Source organism: Quercus lobata, chromosome 7 (genome assembly GCF_001633185.2).
Source record: "Quercus lobata isolate SW786 chromosome 7, ValleyOak3.0 Primary Assembly, whole genome shotgun sequence".
NCBI lineage: Eukaryota > Viridiplantae > Streptophyta > Magnoliopsida > Fagales > Fagaceae > Quercus > Quercus lobata.
The window spans coordinates 11,890,864-11,902,119 of record NC_044910.1 but is presented as its reverse complement, the minus strand read 5'-3'; the positions used below and the strand labels follow the sequence as shown (position 1 = coordinate 11,902,119).

The 11,256-nt window shown below is 37.4% G+C and overlaps 3 long non-coding RNA genes and 1 pseudogene across 5 annotated transcripts; all 4 read left to right on the top strand.

Moving 5' to 3' along the window:
* The first annotated feature begins 773 nt into the window (after positions 1-773).
* Positions 774-1,729, top strand: LOC115952660. The gene is made up of 3 exons (XR_004083508.1): positions 774-961; positions 1,410-1,516; positions 1,600-1,729. It is a non-coding gene; the product is annotated as an uncharacterized LOC115952660 (long non-coding RNA).
* Positions 1,730-3,881: 2,152 nt separating this feature from the next.
* Positions 3,882-3,992, top strand: LOC115954343 (annotated as a pseudogene).
* Positions 3,993-8,543: 4,551 nt separating this feature from the next.
* Positions 8,544-8,983, top strand: LOC115952658. 2 transcript variants are annotated; one of them, XR_004083507.1, is made up of 3 exons: positions 8,544-8,578; positions 8,679-8,763; positions 8,893-8,983. It is a non-coding gene; the product is annotated as an uncharacterized LOC115952658 (long non-coding RNA). The 2 variants fall into 2 exon arrangements; XR_004083506.1 differs by having other exon boundaries at positions 8,679-8,774.
* Positions 8,984-9,218: 235 nt separating this feature from the next.
* On the top strand, positions 9,219-11,138 carry LOC115952657. Of its 2 annotated transcripts, none has more exons than XR_004083505.1 (4): positions 9,219-9,374; positions 10,028-10,131; positions 10,285-10,353; positions 11,036-11,138. It is a non-coding gene; the product is annotated as an uncharacterized LOC115952657 (long non-coding RNA). The 2 variants fall into 2 exon arrangements; XR_004083504.1 differs by having other exon boundaries at positions 11,025-11,138.
* Positions 11,139-11,256: the final 118 nt, after the last annotated feature.

The window sequence follows — 11,256 nt, the reverse complement described above, 5'->3', positions numbered from 1 at the left end:
CCACTTCAACTACAAAGTTTCAATAGAATTTTTATAACTTATAATGGGAATAAATAAATAAATAAATAAAAAACAGCAATATCAAATTAGGTGGTAGCCAACTACATTTACATTATATTTGGTTCTAATAATGTTTGGCACAAATTATTTCTTGGCCACTTCAATTCTTGAGAATGAACCACCAAGGGACTGATTACAAAAGTTTCCTTTACATTGCTAAGATCTTTTATAATAACCAAATATAGACAACAATATATACATAACATGGAACTCCTTTTAAGTTTTAACTTATCAAAACCATGAATCATTTATAGGAAAAGAATGTTACTGGCAAATTTGGGATGAATTAAACAACACCACTCAATTTTTCACAGAAGATTCATCTTCTTTACTCTTATTTTCCCAAATCTTCTCACTTCTTAGCGAAATTACTCCTGTACGTCCTCTGCTCGCTTAGATAAAACTAAAAGCACCTGGTTTTCAAAAACCCAAAAAAAAGAAAAAGAAAAAGAAATTACCAATCACAAAAAATAGGGAGAAAATGGGCAATTACCCTTTTTTGGGAAATTAAACATACGTTTGCCCTCTTTCTGAAACTAAATAGGGAAGTGCCCCTGTTTTGTAACTCGACAATTGAAAATTCGAGTTTTAATGAATAACTCGATATCTTTATAGTCGAGTTAGTCTGGCACTTCGAATTTTTCCCAATAAAAAAATGTTTGTGCAGACGGACATAACTCGAGAAAATATAAGTCGAGTTATTCTCAGCGGTTTGAATCAATAGGACCCTAACGTCTCACAACGCTATTCAGTCACTCGCTCTCCCTGTACACTCTCTTTCCCTCGCTCTCTGCCATCACTCTCTCTCCACACTCTGTCTCTCTCGCTCTGCGATCAGGCTTCCCCACTCTTCCTCGAGTCTCCATCAGTCGTCGTTGGTTCCCGCCGCCGCTGATTACAGGTACGGTCCTCTCCCTCTGAAATATTTTCTGATGTTGGTTAATGTTAGGTTGCGTTTTGTGTGGGATTTTGATTATTTTGTTGAACCCTGACTAGAAGTAGTAAATTTACTAATGAAGATGAGAATTTTGTTGCAATGATGATTTTCTCATTAATGAGTTTAAATGTGCTTGGGGTTTTGATGAGGGGTTTTGGCAAATCGAGTGGTGTTATAACTTATATTTTCATAAATAGTTAATTAATAATTATCCTGAGCTTTAAGAAGTGATTTAAATAGTTCTGAAATAATTTTTTTTATGGCAAGTTCTTATTTATTTAAGAAGTGATGTTGAAAATCTTGTGCTCTTGTGCTGAAAATATAATGTCTTACTGAATCTATGCTTTTATTTTATATTAAATGTGGTTTACTTGTTAGAAAATTGCTAACAATGTATTTGCTGCCATGTCAGATATGCAGGCACTAGATAGAGTGCGGCCTGGACCCGATGTGGATACCCAGTTGGCCCAGCAGCCGAATCATCGGTCAAGTCCGCTTTGGAGTTGCGCCGCTGACGAGGTATGTAGTAGTATTATTAATACATGTTTGTTTTATAATTACCTCGTGTTTAATCTCCTAACACAATACTCGTCCGTGTGCAGGAGGTGCCTGGCATGATAAAGGTTCGACGCCGTAAATGTGTATTGCCACAGGGTGGGTTAGATCCACGTATCATGCAACACATAGATGCAGCAGGGTTGACTGGTTTATTCAAGGTTCCTGATATGGAGGTCGACCACACCTTGATCACGGCGTTGGTTGAGCGGTGGCGTCCGGAGACGCACACGTTCCACTTACCCCATGGAGAAATGGGTATCACCTTGCAAGATATGGAGGTGATGCTGGGGCTTCCAGTGGATGGGTTGCCTGTCACTGGGAAGACAGACTACATTTGGAGTTCGCTGTGCGAACAGTTGTTGGGCCATAAACCTCCACCCCCGATACCAAACTCAAACAAGTCTACCCTTGCTGGGGCGAGGATAAGATACACCTGGCTTGATGCACAGTTTGCTGATCCCTTAGTTGTGGACGCTGCTGACGAAGTCGTGCAGCAACATGCCCGCTACCACCTACTTGTACGGATGGGGGCCCTCTTGTTCATGGACAGGTCTGCGGACCGGGTCTCACTGCTGCCTCTGCAGTTGCTCAACCCAGTCAGCAATGCAAGACGGTATAGCTGGGGTAGTGCAGCATTGGCCTGGCTGTATAGGCAACTTTGTGGTGCATCGAAGAAGGATGCGATGCAGATTGGAGGAGCACTGTTGTTGGTGCAGCTATGGGCCTATTCAAGGTTGACACAATTATGCCCTGTTGTGAGGCCGCCTCTACCACCAGTGCACTCAGGGCCCCTTGCCATTAGGTACGTTCATTGAGTTCTCGTTATTTGTCTCTTTCATATAAATAAAAATATGCCAAACTAACAAACGAAAAAAACTTATCAATGCTTAGTATAAGGATGTGAAATATAAAAGCAAAGTTTGTTAAATGTAAGGTTCAGTAATGAGCATTTGTTGACACCTCATGTTTGGTAGGTGGAGCGGGCCAAAATGCACCGCAGAGCATGCCACACACGTCCTTGCTGCGTACCGGGCGTCACTGGCTACAGTACGGGCCGAGCAGGTATTCGGTTAATTTAGTTTGAATTCTTATGACCACGTTTCCCTCAATTCTTATGACTACGGGCCGAGCACGTTTCCCTCAAATGCACCGCACATGCTTTTATTTTCGTTTCCCTCAATTTTTATTTTATTTTGAATTCTTGGATTGTTGTAGGAATGAGTTGATTTCATAATACCATCCAATCATTTTGTTTGATACTTGGATTTCCATCCCATCATTTAACTCAATTGGAATGTCCATCGTGAAGTACTTCACATTAGAACTTCCATTTGTAGCACCTGCATGAATACTTGCTCGTCCTTACATAAAGTAAAACAAAAGTAAAAAATCTTGAATGTTAAATCAAAGGGTTTTTTCCAAATTGGGTTGGATTGAAGGGTTTTTTCCAATGCAACCCAACTCACATGACTCAGGTTAAGTTGGGTTAAATCAATGGGTTATATATAAATTTAGTCATATATATATTAAGTAGAATTTGGCTATATCCTTCATTATGTACGGAAACGTTTGTGATTTACACCGAAAAAAGAAAAAACACAGAATAAATTGTCCCTTTTCCAATGGGTTAAGTTGGGTTAAATCAATGGGTTATATATAAATTTAGTCATATATATATTAAGTAGAATTTGGCTATATCCTTCATTATGTACGGAAACGTTTGTGATTTACACCGAAAAAAGAAAAAACACAGAATAAATTGTCCCTTTTCCAAGATGTTTGAAGCATGTGCAACATGCGCAAAAGATTGAGCATGAAGTCTTGGTTTAGTGCAAGACAGTGAGTTCAAACTTGTGTTGCAACCAAAAAACAAAAACTCCACCAATTGTTACAAATGTTATTAAGCTGATGCAATGAAGAGAAGACGCACATATTGGATTATGTAATTGGTTATAATTCAATGAGAAATGAATTTACCTAATAGTATACCAAAGATAATCAGATTTGTCTTTGGTTGTATTTGTGTGCTCAAGTAATTCATTTGATTTTAATGATGCATCTTCGAAACTGACGATGACATCTTTAAATTCTTTCCAGCTACTAACTGAATCAAAAGTTTGTGTTCATTTTCTGATTATGTCATTATACACCGTTTCAACCTATTTAACATGAGAAAATAGAACTTTTAGCCTGCTATGAAAATGAACTAAAAAATTTCAAAACAATATTTCTTAAGACTTTATATAAGGCGAATGATTGTAAACGCAGAAGATATCAATTAAATTCTAAACAACAAATTTCCTACTATAAACTTGACAAATATGGGTCTTTTCAGAACAAGGGAATCAAGGCATATTAGAATACAAATGATATTTTCAAAACGCATGGCCCCTGGGCAAGGATGACACGCATAAATCGAGAAATGGTCCAAATTTTTTTCTTTCCCTAATCCTTGCGTGAATTCTGCTTCACTGTCTTCTTCGTTGTTTTTGCACTTTCTGCCTCTTTACATGCGTTTTGGAGTCTTGCTCAACAGGTTAGCCCAGACTTGTGCTCATAATTCTTTTAGAGAGAGTTTGAATCTTTGATAGTTGTTATACTTCAATATATTAAAGCTTTAAAATAGAAATTTTTTTTAGAACTGTTGAAGCTTATTAATATTTCACACCTTCTGGATTCGCTATAGTTTTGGTGGTTGACTTAGATATCACTGTTGTAATATAGTTGGCTGTTAAATCTCATAAAATGATAAAATTCTTTAAATTTAGAACGTTGGGAAAGCTGCAAATGTCAAACTACGAAAATTTTATCTAATTATTGTGTAATCATGACATGAGAGCAAAAATATAACCCCAATTTGCATTTTTGGCCTAAGTACAGAAACAGAGGGAATGATGACATTATTGATCATTGGCCCGTAAAACACATGATCACTTCTCTGGCTTTCATTGAAATTTGAAATTAAGCAAACTAAAGGATGGAGTTACTCTGCCTTGAATGTCATAGAGTGACCATAGGCTACGCCATTGCCATAGCTTGTCCTTGTCCAATGCTGGATGGTTGTCATTGCTTGGGTCCACACTGTGAAATTTCCAAAATACAAAGCCGTTAGTGCCCCCCCACTAGGAACTCGAGAGTCCAGGGTATAGGTTAAACCCTTTGTGAGATTTGGGGTTGTTTAGGATGCCAGAGTGAGCACCGAAGATAGTCTTAATTGTTGCTTTGCCTTCAAAAACTTACTAATGTTTGGAGTTTATGCATTTCACTACCCCGTTTGGGATGTTCTAGTTGATGGTGTTTTCATAGGTAGTCAATGTGAATCTAAGCTCTTTACATTGACTACAAGGTGCCACTGGTGCTGCAGGTGGTTTTAGTGTGTGAGCTCCATTTGGGCATAGATATAAGTTTCATAGGTACGATCGAACTCTCTTCGCTAGAAGTTTCATATGTACAATTGCACCAGATTACTATCACGCTCTACTTTAGTCGGTTGTTTTTCCATATAGTCTCAATATATGCTACAAATTTGATTAAACAAATAAAATTTAAGCTTGTACGGTTTGTAATTAAGCTTGTGAAATCAGTTGTAATTAATTAATAAAATGTTATGAGCTTAAAACCATAGTTATTGCTTTGCCTAATAAGTAGACAATTTAGTATTTCTTCTTCTAACATAGGGGTATCCAGGATTACAAACATTGTTATTGTGATGCAAAAAACATTGTTACATTGTAAGTTATAAATTACCTTTGCTGAATTGAAGGTTATATTTTTACAGTCTAGTAGAATACTGTTTGACTTCGATTTACGTATTCAAGTGGTATATTTTGAATATGCACAGCCTCGATTGTCTTCTTGGAAAACAATGGCCTAAGTTTAAAGAAACAAATAATTGTTAATCAGTGATATATGAGAAAACATAAAGACGCTTGACACATTACCTCTTGTTGTTGACGTAAATGAAAAGTTAGTTCGTGCTCCTTGCACCAAAGTTGGAGAGCACAATTTAATTGCAGCATGCAACTCCTTAAGTTGTCCCCACTTTAGCTGCCTTAATAGTCCTAAAATTATTAAAAGCTATGGATTATTAACGAGTACTTTATTCATATAATTTTAGAAGCGTGCAAAATATGCTGCTCACCATATTCTTCAAGAGGAATGTAATTTTAGACATTGACATGATTAGTTTGAAAAGGCTTACGTAATTTCCAACACAAAAATTTATAAGAAATATATATTTACATAGAAATATAATAACAGTATTTGATGAGGATCATACCATGTAATAATTTACATAGCTTCCATATCTTGCAATATAAAGTGCTACTTGAAATGCAATGTCTGCAGTAGACCTTATATTAGTCATTTTGTTCTCATTCATTGAAACATTGTTAATGACTAATGCAATTAATGTAGCACAATATTTCTATTACGATAAAAAGATTTTGTGAAATCATCAACTTGGATTCATCTTACAGCCATAAGGATGCTCTAGTACCCTCCTCTTAAGTTTGGTTCAGATTGAAAACCCTAGTATTTGATGGTGTCAGTTAGCTTTGAACCCTGTCCAGCATATGAACATGGGGCTGAAAATGGAAATAGACTAGAACAACCTAGATCTTTTAATATTTTTTGCAGGTCAATTTTGTTGTTCTTTTACTTTCTGCCCAATAATCCCTGAAGATTTTGTGTACGACTAGAAGCAAGAAATTCCATGCTTTGCATATTACATATCACAAACATAATGTTAAATTAGTATGATGTCTCACTATCACAAACATAATCTACTTATGCAGATTGTATGGGAGCCGTACACGCATACGCTAGGCTCCCTACCTGCGTATTGCACTACTGGGCAGCATATTTGGAGGGCCGAGGTGCCGTTGATATTCTTTTGGATAGTGGAGTGGCATCATCCTGAGCGAGTCCTCCGTCAGTTTGGGATGAAGCAACCAGTTCCAAGTGTCGTGGATACGTCAACTACCCTTCACAAGATATCCCTTCAGGGTAAATGGGAGAAGAACTGGGAGGTAGAACATGATCCCTTTATTCGGCAATGGGCCAACCGAGTGAATGTAGTTCGTGGGTCCGATCTCCTAGACGATGATGATACGTATCTCGTTGAGTACATGATGTGGTACAATCGCCACACAAGGCGGTACATAACACCAGATTCCGCATATTGGGAACTCATGGTGAGGCAACAATTCCTATTTTATGGATGAAACCATTGTTGGATTAAATATCCTCAGCAGCTTCATCATGCATGCAAAAGTCCACAATAATTATCGTTGTTACATCTCTATAAGTTTCTCTGTCATTTTGTTTTAAAGTCAAAAAATACTGCATGACATGTCATTATGTTTTAAAGTCAAAATACTGCATGATTTAAGTTCATAACAAACTGAATTTGTCTTGATCCAATTTGTTTGCACGAGGAATGGTTAATGGGCAATGACGAATGATGACCACACCTTTGTTCATATAATTACATTCAACTTTTACAAAGGGTGGGTTGGGTTGGGTTTTATTGTATTTTATTTTATTTTTTGTTTATTTCTTTTTGTTTTTGGTTGGCTTGTACTTTAAAATGGACGGTGCAACTCTGTGTAGTAGTGATAAATTCACATTTCATGATAGTTTAGATAGCCTTTCCTCCAGGACTGATTAATGTATTACATATTCCTTGATAGATATGACCTCTACGATTGGGAAGTCCCTTACTAAACTGTTGGTAGAATGCAATTCCCAACAGCGTAAAGGTCATTTAAAATCTTGCAAGTATGCAGCAAGGAGATGTGCATTTATACTAGATTCAAGTATGATATATGTGTGCATGATTTTCGTACTTCCCTTAATTGAAACTCGAAGCTTGCGTTTGATATTTTCAATTCATTTGATTTGGGCGTGTACGTTAGGAAATAATAACTTCTAAATATGTGTCCTGGTTGCAATGTGATATTAATGGAGTTGTAAATCTGGTGAAGCCTAGATACAGAAGTGAAATTATGATATTTTCACTTATGCTAAGATTGAACTTATGTACAACCAACTATACGTGTTTTTTAGAAGTATTATCTCAATGTTTAGATTGCATAGCGATAAACATAACAGGAAACTGAAAATTCATGAGTGTTGGGTTGGAACTATAAATTTTTGCACAGGGGGGGCCAACCCCTACTTTTATACACTGTCTTTTTAAAGATGCTTCATAATTATAAGTAATATAAGGATTTCATTAGCTATGTTTGCTACTTTTTCTTTTGATTTTGGAACAGATTTATCCAAGTTTTGCATCATACTTGCGTTCTTGCTTTTATGACGCCCTTGTTTTGTAGGTTCGGACGATGATTAGGTCTATACAGAGGTGCGATGAAGGTTCTGACATGCACACTGACCTTACATTTACACTAGAGCTTGTGGAGGAGCTAGGCCGACTTAAATTGGCGAATGCGCTTGCAGAAGCAGTTGACATTGATACACAGGCCGCAGTTCGTGGCGGGCAACGTGGTGGGTCTCGTGGGGGTGGACATCGTGGAGGTGGTCAAGCTGGTCGCAGCCGTACGACCGAGTCGGCTCCCATCTACGAGGAAGGGAATGAGGAGGGTGTAGAAGAGGCATGGCTTGGCACTGATTGGGTACTGTCTGATGACGACGGCAGGACACCGCGATGTACGCCTGGTGATGGTGCTGGGCCATCCCATACCGTCGATCATCAGGGCACTGTTCCAGCCCACACTACATCCCATGGTGCTAGCACGGACTTTGAGGGCCCTCCTCGTATGTCGCCCCTAGTTTTCAGTGGATCTGCCCATGATGGTGGATGCATATTTGTCCCCACACCAGGCATGCCCACCCCACCTCTAGTGCATGTGGACCCCACCATGTCAGCTCCATCTCAAACCCCCCACGGAGAGGCTGTACAGATTGAGCAGATACCGGCTGAGGACATTGAGCCGGTGGAGGCTTTGCGGAGATCGCGACGCCTGCGTGCGCATGCTCCCGATTGCGGGACCGGTGATGGTATGTACTTCGTCTACACTTCCCATCTTCTTGAGCTACTTGTACTGTGCATTTGATTGATTATGTTAATTTAATTATGCTGTTGTGTCTGATGAAACAGGTAAGATTAGACCTGTCAGGGCATATGGGCGGAAACGAAAAGATCATTAAATGCCTTAGTGTATGCTTATACTTCCTGCCTATAGGTGACTGCATAGTTACGTTTCACTTTTCTTCGAAAGTCGTATTTTTTTTTTTAGACCTAACTGCAATGGTGGACACGAAAAGGCCATTGAGCTGGATTGTCCTTGTGTGCTTATTCTTCATGTGTATAGGTGACTGGAATAAGCATGCAAAATGTTCTACTAATTGGGGAGAATCTTGGTGGCTGTGCATCTATTTCTGGATCATTGCTTGGGGAGAATACTGGCTATCAATGTGTTTGTTGTCAAGAAATTGATATTTTGGAGAAAACCCACAAGGCGTATTGTATTTATTGATGTATTAGGAAGTTTTTCTGCACTTGGAGTTTTGATTGCAATTTGACAAATGTCTGGATTGGTATTCATTTGAAGCCAAACTTTCTTGTGTTTTTGTATGTTGTTAGCTATAGTAAAGTGGGTTGTAAGAGAGTAATTTGTTTTTTTTATTTTTGTTATTTTTGTGAGAAACAAATGTGTGGTATTGTTGATAAGCAAGAAGAAGTAATTTGATACTTTCTGTAAAAGAGTTTGATGACGAAGTTTATGCGGATCAATGGTAGAACCAACTCCTTTGTAGCAAATCATTTATCCGAGTCTCTACAATGCTTGGCTAGGTATGTGTCTCTCTCCTAATTTTCTGATTTGCCTTCCCTACAATTCCTAGATTGGTACATCCTCCTTCCCATTTTCTTATTTTTAATCTCCTTTAAATCCCCTCCTCTCTAGAATGATTAGATCTGTGTACATTTGATTACAAGTTCGTTAGTAGGAACAAATAAAAATAGAATTTATATTTTTTTTTCTGAGTTCTAGAGCAGCTCACAATATAACTTACCCAAAGCTGAAAACGGCAAAAATCTTAGTTATGTCTGCATGTTTTGTTCCTTTTGCTTCTTGGGGTTTGTAATTGTTATTTATCATTGTATATATTACCTTTTCATTTTGGTAGGAAATTGGGAACCCAATGAGAAACATTTAATTGATTATTGATTTTTTCATCGATTAGCCTTCTTATTTTATGATTTTCAGTATATATATATATATATATATGTTGTGTGTGTCATTGGCCAATGAATCAAATCTTGTCCATCATTTGCTTTAATGAAATGATGGAGGCGTTAATGAAAAATTTGCATACTGTTTGAATGTTACTTTTATTGTTTGTGTATTGCCGTTTTTTGGGTTTGAATTATTATCTATGCTTACAAAGGTATATGCATTTTTCTCAATAATTTTCGGTTAGTATCTAATGTCTCCTTCACCACAGCACATTATGACGTTGGAGAAGTGGCCAACCTTCAGAATCCTGGGAGGCTCATAAGGCAGCAATCCAAGCACTCATAAAGCTGCCTTCAGGCGAGCTTGTTACAGGTATAATATGATTAGAGTATTACTGTTCTGCTAGATATTGTTTTAGATTTTGTTGGTAGTTGGAACTGGTTACATCAGATTGGAATGCATAGATCCAACTATGTCTTTCACTATGAACTTATGGGGTTCATTTTTATGCTACCACGATTTTAGGTTCAAGTGATACAACTTTAAAACTTTGGAGAGGAAGCAAATGTACACATACTTTTGTTGGGCATACAGGTATTTTTTTCCATTTATTTGCCTTCATTGTGCTTTATATATATATCCTTATCTGCAATGTGTTGAAATCATGTGGGAATGAAAATAATTGTAGATTTTGCAAACTAACGATGCTGTAAAATTTTCTTCTTACATGTCTGTTTGGTGATCATCAAACATATTTTCTTTGAGCTTCCTGTAAGTTAGAAGTGGAAGAAGCATTTAATAGGACTTCTGATCTATAAGTTGGCATTAATTGACCAAACTGTTGACATGGGTAATCCTCATATGTTTAGTGCTTTACATGGTTTGATTGCTAACAAATTTAGACATGATGATCCCTCTTTGTCTCCTGTGGAGTATTTGATGGGAAAGGAATGCTTGCCAACATACTTGCTACGGAAGTGAGATTGATTCTTGATTTGAAGTTGCTCTTCCGGACATTGTGATAGTGACATTGTATACATATTGTTCCTAAATATGTCGAGTTTTATATAGTAATGTATATAATAATTATTTTTGAGAATTCTTTTGGGAAATATGTATATAATCATTCTAAATAAGCGGACTAATGCTTTGGCATTCATTACCAATCTGACTGGTTTTGTATTTATCTTCACATGATTGAGAGTTGTGTTATTTGCTTCAAACTTGGCTTTATAATATGGCTTTATATATCATTGATAAAACAGATCAAATATAGGCTGATGCACTTGTTCTGAGGGGGATCAGTTGCACATTTGAGGAAGGGCACAAAATACGTATTGTTGGCAGAATTGGCAGTGGCAAGACCACTCTCATAGAGATGAACCTATTTTGTCCAGTGGAGCTAGCTAGAGGGAAGATATAGTAATGTATTTATTGAAACTTGTAGTATTCCATGTAATGTTCACTTTTTACGTAACTTTTAAATTTTAAGTGTTC